Genomic DNA, 15,246 nt, shown 5'->3' with positions numbered 1-15,246 from the left:
AGAATTGGGCAACTGATGGAGCCTCAAAAGGTAGATTTTCTAATTGCCGGGTCAAAATACTCTGCATTTGTTTGTTTGTACGTCGTTGTTGAAAGATGGTAATGAATTAATATACCGACTATGAGAGAGCGCGGAATGAGTTTGGGTAAGTAGCAGTCCATCAGGGCGATATCTCGTCAAGTTTGAATACTCAGAATTTGTCTGCCAAGTAACTCGGGTTCTTTGCATCCAATTAATGCCATATGCGAGATAGTACTGAAGGGTTTATAATTTAATTATATATATATATTTGTCGAAATGAATTAATTTTCGGTGTGAATAATACCACGCGATAAGACAACAATTAGCCCAATTTCCAGCCCGATCGGATAACTTTTTTTTTGAGGCTGGTACATTTGAGGAATTTTGATTCATAGATAACCTGTGTTGAAGTTTTACTATAAAATTAAATAAATGTGCTCTGTATGTTCAATTTAGAAAAAACATTTTGGCCATCTTAACGCCGTCATTTTTTATTTTAAACCAAAATAAATTTTTTTTCGAAACGTCCCCCTTCGAACCCTAAAAGTTTTATTATACTCAATAATCGACCGGAGTCGTATTTTCCGAGATGAGTCAGGTGTAAGATTAAAATGGGACACCCGGTAGAATGTAGAAACAAAGAGAATGCTATGGCATGTATATGAATACAAAACTCCTATTATACAGAAGTTCGTTTATCCGCCACGATCATCAGGGTAATGAATATTTGAAAACATCTGTAGTCACATTTATAATGTGATCATTGAATTCTGGAATAACCAGTTGGTAAAATAAAATAGCGTAAACCGGTTCTCTGGGGAAAACCAACGACCAATGTATCGTTAGAACTGGAAACGATGCGTCTTGTTCGTCAAAACATGTTGTTCTTCATTGAAACGTGAAACATTGAAAATAGTAGAAAATTTGGGCATTCGGAAACCAGGCAAAAAAATGGTTGTATCGGGAAATGTATGAAAGGGAACTGAACGATAATGACAATAAAAATGATGCGTCAGATACACTGTTGAATTTAATATAGATATATTAAATTCCACATCAGTGCACGCAAATTAAAGTTCAATTAATTATCGACTTAGGGAAAACAGGGAAAACCTGGAAAACCGGGAAATGTCAGGGAATTTCGAAAACAAGACTGAAATTTTTAGTCTTTCTAAGTAACAAACTTGTTTTTATATAAAGTATGTACTGTCAATGTCAAGTACAACAAAATTTCACTTGAAATTTTGTTTCGTCAAACCACGTCATACATTCTATGTATATTATTTAATACCAAAACTTGTTTTGTTTTTTTCTTACGGAAAATCGCAGGCTGTTGTTTGTAAATTAATAGCCAGACAGTAAGTCAGTTACCAGATAATATTAAAGGTATTGATACTAATGTATAAAAAAATTGTCAATAATCAGCGGCACATTCCTTGAAAGCTTACTGGGATCCGTAAAACTCGGGGAATTTCAGATTTGAAAAAGCGAGCGAACCCCGAGTCCTATAATTTAGTTCGTCAATTTCACAAGACATTCTACAGTGAATGTGTTGTAATTTTTATACGATTTTTTTACACTGGTAGGGGCGCCCTTCCGATTTTACTTCTTCCAACTCGTATAAAGTTGGTGTATGAAATGAGAAGACGAGTCAAGTCTGTGAAATTATCAGAGCCCGCAACGGTGCGACCACTTCCGCCAATTATGACCCAAGTTTTTAGTTTTTAGTTTTTAGTGTTCAGAGGCCGCGTGCATTGTGTGTGGAGTGAGGTGCAGCATGCCGTTCTGCCGCTATTGTAATTTTATACCGTTCGCTTTATTTTTTCGTTTTTACTTTTTTACCCTGCATAGTTCCTTCCTGCGGTTCGCCATATTTCCGGTCACGTCCTGGCGCCGCCATCCAGCATCGCTCTGCTCCTGCAGGGCGTGTAATAAAAACAATTGAAAAACAAAACCGATTATTCAAAATTTAAATGATTTTTCTCCATAGCCAGTAGTATTATTTCCTCTTCTCTCTTTTTCGTTCGTCCGTTCAGCGCGTCGCTGGCAAATCTATTTAACATTCTGTCACTTCCGGAATCAAGTCGTGCGAAAAGCGTACATTTCTTCTTTTTCATCGTTTTCACCCGTTTTGTTCTTTCAATATCGACTTTTTATTTTCAAACCGCCCCCCACCCCACCCTTTATTTCCTGCCAGCGATAAAATTTGCGCTCCGTCTACCTATATTGTAGCCTGTATATACATATTCCGGTGCGTAAAATGATAAATTTGCAGGGAAAAAAAAGGGATTGAAAGAATGCAGGGCGATTCGGAAATATCTGTAAATTTATGTAGTCGAATTCGTTCTGACTTACATTCACATATGTATATATATACGACGATATTAAGACGCTTGTCCAGCTGCTGGAAGAATAAAAGCTACTGGTAATTTATCAATTTTCATCGATTAAGCGCTTATCGGGTGCTGAAATTGAACGAAAAATGGTTGAAATGAAAGAAATGACGAAACAAAGACTCGAAATGTACAATAAAATTCGATCCACGCGAGTTTGATTTCAAACAAAACATCTCCTTAATCGAAAAAAAAAATATCTTTACGAATTTATCAAAAGACGGACGTCATTCTTGATCTGTATAATTTACTGTTTCACTTTGTTTCCCTCGATGATGTTATACGTATGTGTTATCTTGCTAGATTTATATCTATACTTCATAGACTTAATGTATACGAGAAGTAGTTTCAATATTCTGGCAACGGTCGCATTTTGTTCATTTTTAAGTGTCACTACACGCCAGTCAGTCAATAATATTCCAAATGATTCAAATCACTTATTTTGTCATGATTTGTTAATCACATTCGAGTTTGCCTTTTAAAGTCGTAACATTTGAGTAAAAATTAACGTTCGAAACGACGAATTAGTCATAAATAATATTAAAATAACGCCAACGACAAAAATCAATTCATTCCTAGGACGATGATTTTTTTTTTTATTTTCATTGCGTGTTTAGTGTAAAGCCATGGAAGGAATGATGCGTAATGTTATAGGCGCCTCGAGTTTGCATGGACCGTTATGAGAATCCCTTCAAAAGGTTTTCTTCAAAGCTGTATTTCCATTCCATTTTTTTTTTTTTTCATTTTGTCGCCCTTTCTTTTCTCACTCATTTTACGAGTATCACGCGGAAAGAGAAAATCTACGCCATATAGTTGAACCTATTCAATATTTCTGCTTCGTCGGTATGAGTTTCTCCGCATTTGCACACTGCACGACCGCCGTTTTCATGTATATGTATTATGAAACACTCCATGAGAAATGTATTCTCACAGAAAAGCTACTTTTTACGCGATATAAATACTTGTGCTATGTGTAAAATCAGTATTTAAAAGAGGTCATGGAAAACCTATAATAGTCATGGGATTTTTAATTTGGTCATAGGAAAAACTGAGAGTATCAGTTTTCTATCATTGGAATTAGAAATAATTTTTTTAGGCAACAAGTTTACTTTTTTTCGTCGAGAAAATAAGTTGGCTTAAATAGACTTTTTTCAACATTATATTTTTCTTCAATTCGAATCGACTTTGAACCCAATATAAAGTTAATAAGCTGATCGATTTAGGTTTTAGTAAATCACTAGAACTGGGAAAAATTCCTGAAAATGCGATGTAATTTTTTCGCCAAAAATTTGTGGTCACCCTGAAAATTGTGTTTGGTAAACTAACAACTCTTTGACTGATTATTTCTTTTTTCTTTCATTTGTTTAATCACGCTCAAATACTCGTTGATACTTAATGTAAACAAATATTCATACCGTGAAAATATTCAGGTGTGATTTTGTTTTTTCTTTCTCTTTAAACTGCAATAGATTTAATGAATATTAGAATCTAACTACCGATAAAATAATGCTATATGATGGATTTTAGTCGAGAATTGATAATCATTCGGACCACGCATCCGATTCAATTAGTACATATAATATGTTAGGAACACATTTGAGTGAAACTTGTCGAAAATTCGTTGACGGTATATAAAACTAAAATTGCTAACAAAAATCTTTTCATTATGCAGTAACAAAGATTACAAAGAAATTGAACTAAACAAGATGTGAAATGAATGAATATTAAAACGAAAAAAAAAACGTTAACTATTTACAAAAATAACTTTTGAACACTGTAGTCTTTTCTTTCCGTCTATCCGGCTGAAAATAATATGGATTCATTGTTTCGGATGGTTTATACAGGCCGACGTTTTACGTGAAGCACAAAGTTGTATCGAAGCTTAGTTTCAACCATGCGAATATCTCTGTGTGACCGTCCGATCCCATCATTGTCGATATTTTTCGGTATCTACACGTCTTTGTCCTCATACAGGTTCATCGTCAATTCCACGTGCAAAATGTTACGCGCGCTTATATAACTCGTGTACATGTACGATCGAAGTGGGAAAATTGTGGAATTTTCTTTCGTCCGTCGATCTAAAATATCCTCCGTCATTGTCACTCTCGCGAACGTCGTTACCTGTCGTCGTTTATACAAACCAGCCACGCTTTTACCGTCTCACAGAGGCTTCGTGAAAACGTTTCAGTCGAGTATCGAGTGGAAAATATGTCGGTGGAGGAGGAAAAATAAAATAAGAAAATAAAAAGAAGCCGGGAGAAAACCACCGCTTCAACAATTCTGTAATTCAAACACGCTCATGCGTGTGAAAGAAGAAATTGAAACATCAGAAAGTGGGGTGAAAACTGGAGAAAAATATGCAAGGTTGAAGTTCGTAATGTTAATGTAGCGATGCATTCTATTATTTAAACTTGCGTTATTTCGCTATTTCATGACACCGTTGGGAGTTTGCAAAGACATGAAAATACAATTTATTACAGAATTATTATTTTTTTTTTTTCTTATAATTCAGTACATTCTTCAAACGACTTATAAAATTTCACTGAGAAAACAAAATTTTCCCCATGTCACTTCTATAAGATACTTCGATCACGAAGCAAACTCTCGGATTTGATACACAGAGAGCACAAATTTTCGATGAATTTTTTGCCATCAATTTGAAACCGCTAAACCTCTTGGGAGCATGAACATTCATAACAGTTTTATTAAATTTTTCTAGTCACTGTAACAAATGAAATTTTTCTCAGCGTACTCCACAGAGCTTGCGAGAAGGTTTAGAGTTGAAATACAGACCTGTGCTTTGGATAAGCTTTCTATTTACTTATTTATTTAAAACCAATTTTAGAATGGTCCCAAATAAGGCCCACCCTGATATCACTGCACACGTTCAAAAATTGGGGTTTTTTCTTCGGCGCAAAGACACTAGCCGCATTTTCTTCGTAAACTGTGATCAAAAACGACCTGCAAAGTGAAAAAATAAATAAATAAAGTTTAAAAAAAAGCCACCGGTCGATTCTCTCCGATCGGACCGTCGACGAGTTACAACTCGCGGGCGCGAACCCACCACCGCTCACCACGGAGACTTTTGGCTGCTGGGTTTCCCCTCTGGCCCGATTCGCCTCTCCTTAGCTGACCTGGACGGACCCCGGATTCCTCCGGGGTGACCATGTCGATGGCGAGCTTGGTGCGGACGTCCGGTCAACGAAGACCCTCGTCTACGGTTAACCCCGACCTGGGGGATCCTCCTCGGTAGCCAGCCTCCGAGTAGCCGGATTACAGGAGACGCCACGCTCCCAGCTACGAGAGATTCGAGCGTTCTCGTTCTCGTGTTGAAGTTAGTCACGCTGTCACGACGATTCCTTGCTGGGAAAAATGCGTTATTTTGGGGATTTTGAAATTGTCCGAAATTTGGTAAACCGTTGTAAATGAGTCCAAAGTTAAGAAAATGGTGATTTTTTTCCCCCAATGTTTCGTTACGATAATGTTACTAGCTTCAACCTCGTTTGTCGAACTTCTTCGGGGATTATCTTCGACGTGTCTTTGACAAAGTCTGAGTTGCAGTAACGTTTTTTCAGCGATGCATGCTTCGGATGAATCGTTATTTCGCAAGATTGGAATTTTCTGATCCTTTGACTGTGGTCATTTTTGTAACCAAGAACTTTATTTACCGATGTTTGGAAAACTCGGCTTCTTCAAAGTCATTTTAAAATTGCGACGTAGCAACTTTTTATTCAAATACTTCGTCACGTTAGCTTGACCAACTTCAACATCGTTATACTTCGGCAGAATTGACGGCGTACGGTTCTACGTGCAAAGTTAACAAAATTTATAAAATTTCATGTCGGAGAGGGTATGTTTAGAAACTCGTTCGATTGGAATATAACAGTCGGATAGATAAATAAGTTGAATGCGAAAATAAAAAATTCAAACTTTGAGTAATTCAAATCGAGTTGTTTCATGTGAATTTTCTTTTTTTTTTTTAATTACTTTTCCCTGTAAAAAAAAAAAAAAAAAAAAAATCGACAAAACTGTAGGCGATATACGCTCGTCATAAACGCATTTGACTCGAGTTATCCCCCCAAAAGGCACCTCCGGTTCAAAAACCTTTCGCAAAGTACATTAAACGCGGTCAATACCCACGAAAAATACCTTCTTTGATGAAAAATCTATGCATTCAATCAGTATATTTTATGCACCAATAGATATCCTGGTGCTTTTATTTTATTTTAATAAAAAAGACAATTTCACGGGGACGATAGTTGAGATTTTTGGGAAATGAGACGGAATGCCTTCCACCTCTTAAGAAGCTACCTTTTTTTTTACATCAACTACCGTATGTGCGCGAATTTATATTGCATGCAATTTCGAGGACATGATGCAATTCCACGGGGTAAATATACCAGTTCAAGAGAGCTGCGTTTAAGTGCTTCAGTTAAAGCTGCAGCAGCGTTTTCCATAGTGGAAAGAAGAAAAGTGCGCTTCGTTACAACTGCTTCCTTCCTTCTTTTCACCTTCATTCAAAATATATCAGGAACGCGCCGCTTCGATTTGTATGCTGCTCACGATCCGGATAAAATGTGAGGGAAATTATATTGTAGGTACCCCAGCTGCACCGTTGTTGCATCGTTGAGCGTTTTCGTATCTCTCATCGTTCCGTTTTCCCTGGTGCTTCGCACAAATTTAAGGTATTTTCATGTTTCAATAAAACGGGAAAGCGCTGGGATCTGAAATGTTATTATTCTCTTACTATTCTGTGAAACGGCAGTTATTATTCGGAATTGCAGACTTCGTCCCGACACGAAGAATGATTTTGAATCGGGGGAGGGTTGAAGTTGCGAATTTGAAAACTTACGAAAGTGCCTAATTCCGAATTATTTCGTGGTGAAACTTGAAGTAAAGAATTTAGACTTTTGTTAAATGTAAAATGCCGAAAATTTAAGTTACGATTGAGCAAAGTTCCGAAAAGTAAAGTTCCGATGGAGAAAAATTTCGAAAAATAAAGTCTCGATAGAGTCGAATTCCGAAAATTAGAATATACTCACACAGCGTTGTTCGCTCAACGATTGGGTGTAAAAAATTAGAATGACAAGGATTCCGAACGTAAAAATATCGAAAATCTAAAACAAAGAAAGATCAAATTGGTGAAATTTTACCAAGCCAGAAATTCACAGAACCGAATATCGTGAATCATTCGGAATTTCCATGTTTCCGATGTTTTAAGTTTTCTCATTTTCGCACTTTTGGAACTTTGACTTATCGGAGTTATGCTCTTTCGGAACTTTAAACGTCAGGTTTCGAACCGTTTGAAATTTTGATGTTTTGTCAAAGTTTAATTTCTTTGCTTCAAGTTTCGCGATAAAAAAATTGGGAATTGGCGCTTTCGGAAGATTGCAAATTCGGAATTTCAACCCCGACTCATGTAACGCAACATCATATTCTCGCCAATTGAAATTCGCGTCATTATACCTAGAACCAAGGTTGAAAACTGAAAAAAGAAAAAAAAAAATTGCACGAGGGATGAAAGACGTCTCTGAATTACACCTTTCCGTAAACTTTCAAAGGTATTTATAATCCGCCTCGTTTTCGAGGAATCGTGATCAGGTGGTCCTCGGTAATATTTTATACCGTCTTACAGGGAGTCGGAAAATCAATTAAGGATGTAATAAAGAGTTAATGACACGTGAGACGGTATAATCTCAATAACCTCAGATATTCTTGTCATTATACCCACTGCTTCACTCTATCCAGTCAACAAACGATTCCTGGGATACGAGGGTGTAGCCGGAGTCCTGCGGGAAGTCAGCCGGTCCAATTAAAGTTTATCACTCAATAAGAGACCCGTCGTCGTTAGCCATAGAACTTGGCTATTACCTGTATGACAACCCTTCTACTGAAAATTCACAACGCGATCCAGTCTCACCAAAAAACGCTCGTCATTCGTCGGTCGGAGTGATACGACTAATGCATGCTTCACTTTTTGTAAGAATTACTGGACGAAGATGAGCACGAATATCGCGGAATCCTTCTCGATAATGTTTCTCAGTATATCGATTAACGATAGGTAAGATAAATTTTTGTATTCATTTTGTACCATATTAGATGTGTGGTGATTTGCGTTTAATACATACATAGGTGTAGGTGTATATTGATGTATATTGATCATTATACTCACGAATCAAATTTCAAAACGAAAACTGGAAGGCTTTAACGAAGGTGGACGAGGGCGTGAAGAGAGAATTATTTCCTTGCTTTATATTTATCAGACTCTGAAATAAAAATCTGTCACGTTTGTATTCATATGAAAAACGTTTTTTCATTACGTTTCTATGCTAAACAAGCCTTGAGGGTACTTTGCAAAGTATATTTTTAGACTCGCTGTCTGAGAACGGATGCAAATCGTGGGATGAAAATACTCGGGGTAATGACGTGAAGTTTAAAAGAAAATATAGAAGTATTATGTTAATAAACCGTGATACACTGAGTTGGATAATTTTCTTCTTTTATTTATCGTCGAGGTGTAAAAAACACGCTGAATTTTATGCGCTGCTTTTGAAAGCAGCTCATTCTGCAACATTCATGTATTCTACATATGCGAAAGAAAATCCCTTGCAAGCGGAAATTACATGTGCAGGATAGCAAATTGTTTTTGCCTGCATTTATGATTAAGAGGTAATTTTCGGTACAAGGGTATTCTTATTATTCATTGTAAAATATTCATTTCATTTTTCACCCCTAAACTTTTCTGATGCTGTACTGAAAATGAGCAACAAGCTTTTAAGATTACAGAACTGATGGATTTGCGTTCAATTTAAATTCATCCCAAAATATTTTGACGGTTTTTAAACATACACAAATTAGTTTTTAATTTTTGAAACCTGTCAGATTTTTTAAGAATCACGTTTCGAACTGTAATCAGGCAATCTCATAATCAGTGAGCTTTTCGACTAGTTTTGAAATAGAGCAAAGCAGAGATGCTTGAAACTATTTGAAGCCGAGCTTTTTGACGTCACGTGCAGCTTTTTAAAACCATGATGTATGTTGAAAAATTCGGATCATATGTACGATGCCTGTTGAAAGTTTTTTCAAGACAACTAACGCTACTTCAAGTCTGCATATCAAGTGTTTTGAAACTTTTTGAAGTCGTTTCAAGAGCAACAATGTTACTGGAAATATGGTTTTTGGTTCCATTCAAGAGCAAAATAAGAATTTTAGTTCAAATAATTGGCAGGTCATGTAAGTACCATAAAAATTAGCTACGGAGCTACGGTTTGTTGAAATTGAATGTACGATACAGTCGATTCATTTGACGAGAATAGATAAAGTTGTTAATAACTGAGCTCTTTCCGTCAAAATCCGTTATATTATTCCGAGGTTCCGACCTAAGTCAACTCTATTAATTAGCCTTATTCGCACCGCCCAATTCTTCATTTCCAAATTCTTTCGCTCGAACATGGTATTCAGTGTGTCTGACGCCTCCCTAATGCAGAACCTGTAAAATGAGGAAGTCGACAATGGTCTTCTTCAATCAATGACTGCGGCGTGTTTGAAAATGGATCTATGGAAGTGTGTATCGGAAATCACTGCCGGGCAAAAGCTGTAATAGGATCAGAGCGAAAGCCGGCCCATGTATGAAAGAAGTGGAGACGAAGAGGAAGTCTAAGCGGATATCGGTGGCCACTCGGAGCAGTCAGTCAGTCCCTTGACCGCCCGCCCTAAGGACCTGCCCATCTACTCTATCTCTTCGCGCCTTTCGCCGCGTCCTATACGTTAGCTAAGGTAGTTACTGGCTCCGGATTATGGTATAGAGAAGAACGTGCCTCCGGGTAATCCAATAACAACCGGCCCCCGAATGCTCGGAATGCCCAGACTCTCGGCCTTTTCTTCCCTATATATATATATATATATATATATATATGCACAGTACCCTGCGAACTAAACCTTTGCTTTGCAGTCTATTCGCGAAAGGTTTCGACCCGGCCCTCGGTCACTCCGGTCAATACATTCCCCCTCCCCCTCTCCCACGCATTTCATCCCTGTCTCTCTCTCTCTCTCTTTCTCTCTTTTGCCTGCTCAATCTCTTTCCTCGTTTGTCAGGCTCTTCGTTTGACAGTCGGTGTCAGACGAAAATATCCTAGTTGGTCCTCTGCACACTTTCTTTGAGGTTCGTGAGAATAAAAATCAAACAACGATGATGTTAGGGGTATCTTTGCACAGTTTTAGCCCATGCTGAGAAAATTTTCAATATTGACCATGTTGAAGATCGCTGTTTGGTTATGTTTGCACGAAAACTGCTTGACCGGTTTGCAAATTCATTTTTGTAGACATTTGTAGGCGTTGGTTTAATTTTCGCATGAATTTTATCCTTGATGTACCGATTTTGCTTCGTACAACTCGTCGGTCCAGAAGTTGATTAAATATGTTGTGTATTTAATAGTGTAACAATTTGAAATTTTTTGCGTACTGTTTCTTATTATCGACAAAAAAAAAAAAAGAAAATGATCGTCGCGCAGATCTTACAATCTTTGCGCAGAGCGAGAGAAAATCTTCTTCTTCTTCGAGGGTCGTTTCTTCTCGTTGACTGGGAATTTTTCTTCCGAAGTGAAATACACCGAAAAGAGAAGCAGACGGAGCGATTGTCCGCAGAAGCAGCATTCGAGGCCGCAAGAATGTCGTTGAGATTTGTTGTTGCTGGTAACATTAGCGTCTGCTCTTTTGTTGGACCATTAGTCATTGAGAATCTCGCGGCTCCATTTAGCATCTTCGTCGACTTTGGAGACTCGACGCGGGTCGTTTGGGCAGAGATCGTTTTCCTTTTCGTCTCCATTTCGTTGGTACACACACTCGATACAGATGCCGGCCTGTGTAAAAGAGCGGGCAAGAGAGGAAGGGAATTACTGTCTTCTTTCACCACTTTTTATACTCGCTTTGCTTTTACAACTTCTTCTTTTCGTCGTACCTTCGAGGAATGAAAATTTGTTTCGACCCGCAGCTTTTAGAATCGACTCAATGAAGACGGATGAGAATTCCCACCGAGTTGACCTCACTTTTTGAAAGGACTCGGTACACAAAAAGTTGAAATCGTTCTACTCTTGAAATACGTATTTATCGATATCATCAACAAAGTGCGATCGTCGGATTCTGTAAATCACCGTCGGTCTCTTCTTGGGTGTTCTTCGAGATGCAAGATCCGTTCGCAACAGTCAAACGACGGAGCTGAAAGTTCGTGTCAATAAAATTGAAATCTTTTTGTAAATCCCGAATGATTTCAATTTTTCTTACAGATTCTTGCCTCTGTTTGCGGCATGTAGTAATCTCTGCAAATTCTGTTTCTTTAATGCAAAATTCCACGAGTTCTTTCTTTGACGAGTTCCCGCCTCTCTCATTCTCTCGTCACGAAAAGAGAATCGTCGATTTCTGCGAATCGTTTACAGCTAATAACCGTGAATCGGTTTTCTTATTCGTCACCTCACTTACGACAACGTGTTATAAGAATACCTGGTAATTGTCTACGCTCGCGTTCACATCCTCCGCATCGCGGCCTAATGACCATTCCAAAGAAATACAGTCGCCAGGTCAAAGAAACGGAGAAAATCTTACGGTAGCGAGTTAAAAAGAGAATAATAACACCAACGCTAATAAAAATTAGTGATAATAATAATGGTAATAATAACAATAATAATAATAACACCTGCAAGGGTAATGGTTATGCGTGAGAAACTTTCGTGATTATGGAACGAAAGTCACAGTCACGATTCAGATTTACCCGTATCCGTTCAACTTGAATTAAAAAATGCGCAAATCGTAGTTTGACGTATAATTTTTTTGCCTAACCTCCAGTCTGTATCACGGAGACCGATTTTGTGAAATTAAGAAGAATTTTCACCCGGAACTTGACAAAGTTTCAGCAAGCAATCATTTTTTGGTTATCGTACTTGCCGTAGTAACTTGGGAAACCTCGATCTATCAATTTTGTTGAACATAGAATACAACTTACTCGTCAATGGGTCTCGTGTTCGATCCTCTGCATTAAAATGATGACATTCTAAACGTGTAATTGGAAAAAATTAACGGGACATTCTTATCAAAATGTGGAGGTAGACGAATCAAAGTCACACAGAGTAATTCAAGGTCAAGTGAAATCGTTCGTAACGTATCTACACGTTTCAATTACTTCTCAAGCCTGTCAGTGAATTAATCGACCCGACAAGACGTACTAACAAAATGATTCTGACAGCTGTTACGAAAGTTTGGAAATCGTTTCTTCAATGTTCGGTATTGCAGAAATTCATTATCATATTTTTCCGTCTCTGATATTACCGACTCTTATTTCTCTACCCCCTCTTACTTATCCAGAGTATAACGATGATCGTTTGTTATTTGATTGTTATTTCATATAAAAACGATACCAAATTAGATATACGATCCGAGATGAATTCAAGGAATCGTGAAACAGGGAGATCGGATCCGGGGGTTTTGATCGTGCGCAGAGACGATCATTTTCGCGATCTGCGATCACAGTTGGAATATCGGAACTACAAGTGAACCTGGGGCGTTCACGGAGGACCTTTAAGAGCCAACCTGCCTTTGGATTAATCGAATTCCTCTCTAAGATCGTCGGCGAGCTGTAGGCGAATGCTGCAGCCACCCGACCACCTCTACATACTTAGTTGACTTCGTAGATAAGCAGTTTCCCCAAATTGTAAATCGATATCCAATCTCGTTATTAAGATATCGCTTCCCCCCGGTATAGGCAGCAGAGGTGAGCCTGTTTCTCGGTAAGTGAGCTGCTATTTCCCCGTGCCATTTTCAATCTCGACCCGTAATGCATCTCGTATATAAAGCCCTCATCTCGTTATGCTACACGGTGTACGATGCGCAGGTAATTAGCCACGTGTCTAACCGTCCACCGTATAAGGTACTTATCTTTCACCAGAGAATTTGCCACGAGGTGGATTATATTTGAGCTCGGTTCTCTGTAACCGTCCGTGATCGTGATAGTTGCTTCAAGTTTTACATTTACCCTGTTATACTTGGGCGTGGAGTTGAAATTTCATTGAAAATCCAAAGTTTTTTCAGTCTCTTTTATTTTTTTAACATTCTTTTTTTTTTTTTTCTTCTCAACGGAAGGACAGATTCCGCAGGATATACTTTCAATTGACTCGGGGAACTTTAAGCTCGTTATGCGGAAGTTATCGTGAAGAGGAAAACGTTTCTATTATACAATTATCCGTGCTGGAAGAAAGTTTCGCTGTATTTGTTTTTTCACAGAATGAGGGAAAAGAATTGATATGAAATTTATCCGACTGGCAATAACTGCAAACCATTCACAGTTACTGTTTATAGTCACTCGTATTATTAGGTCAAGTTTTTATCTGAATAGATTTTGGATATGCTGTGGTAGTACAGTGTGTACTTAGGTTTATGAAAATGCTTTAGAGTTAATTACCGTTTATGAAACGCACGCTGATCAGTTTTATCATGGTTTTAACTTGTAACTATTTCTTCCGAATTTTAGCACTTCCTGTCATCAAAAAAATTGACCCAAGGTGCGTTTTGTTCGAGGAAATGTTGATTTTCCTGAAAATGAAATTAATTTTAACGCATAAGATCCTCAGAAACTGCCGAAAAACAGGATAATTTTTATTTTATTTGCATTTTAAGAATTTAAAGAATTTAAAAAAAATTATGTGTCCCATTTTCATCATATTCAAAAAATTTCATGATATAGTCTTTGAAAATTTCTACTTTTTTTTGTCCATAAAATGAAGGACAAATGTTTTTTAGTCTTTGGCATGTGTACAGGACGTAAAAAGTCGAAAGATCGTGATCATTTGGTACTTCTTGAGGTTCTGCTGAATAATAAATCTCATGCCCGGAAAGATAACAATTTTTTACACACATTAACCATAACAAAGAAAGATCAAACTGGTGAAATTTCACCGAACTGAATATCATGAATCATTCGGACTCTCCATGATACAGATTTTTTTAAATTACTTCAGTCTTCGAACTTTGACTTGTCACAATTATGCCCTTTCGGCTTTTGAAATTTTACGCTTTTGGAACTTCAAGCGTGGGGTTCCGGACCATTCGAAACTTTGATGTTTTATCAAAGTTTGATTTCTTTACTTCAAATTTCGGAACTTTGAAAATTCAGAATTTCAGAAAAAAATCGTACATTGGCGAAGAGACCGGTTTCTCCAATTTATAAATCTGTAATTTGCAGGGGCGTTTCCACAGCCTTTCCTGTAATCCGCCCACTGATCACACCTACGAAATAGCCGTGAAACTGTCGAAATGACGTAGGTGAAGAGGCCGTAAGCTACGCCGGGACAATCGACGAACAATTTCTCCTTTTATAAGGCAGCAATAAAACGTCGGTAGTTTTTCCACTTTTATGACTCGTACCACGCGCTCCTGCATCGTCCCCTCCTCGCACATCCACCCATACATCCACCACTCGGAGATCCAGTCGATTTTCTCCGACCCCCAGAGTCAAGTCCTGAATACTGAATTCGGAATAACCAAGAGTTATACGGCGAGTGATTTGATTTTTCAGTCGTTTCACACACCGCTACGCTGTTTCCCCAATGGCAGCTGTGTAAGGATCACACGCGGAAAATGCCGTATCGCATATCGAGACCTCAAAACTAATTTCACCGGCGCATCAGATTCTTCAAGATTTTTTTTTCATTCAAGCTTCTACGGGGTTCTGAATAATTACAAAATCAGCCTCTTGTAGAATCGTAACAATACCACAACGTTGATTTTGCGTTCAGGCTCAATTCTTTTTTCATTCAATTATAGATCAGTTATAAAAATACTACGTTGT

The 15,246-nt window shown here is 37.8% G+C and overlaps 1 protein-coding gene across 2 annotated transcripts in view; it reads left to right on the top strand.

Moving 5' to 3' along the window:
• The window catches only part of alpha-Man-Ia (alpha-Mannosidase class I a), a 276,024-nt gene that overhangs the window by 19,351 nt on the left and 241,427 nt on the right, over positions 1-15,246 (top strand). The window lies entirely within an intron of this gene.

The sequence above is a fragment of the Neodiprion pinetum genome, chromosome 1, assembly GCF_021155775.2.
Source record: "Neodiprion pinetum isolate iyNeoPine1 chromosome 1, iyNeoPine1.2, whole genome shotgun sequence".
Classification (NCBI taxonomy): Eukaryota; Metazoa; Arthropoda; class Insecta; order Hymenoptera; family Diprionidae; genus Neodiprion; species Neodiprion pinetum.
Note: the sequence above shows the minus strand (reverse complement) of the source record. Positions and strands in the feature narration are given on the sequence as shown.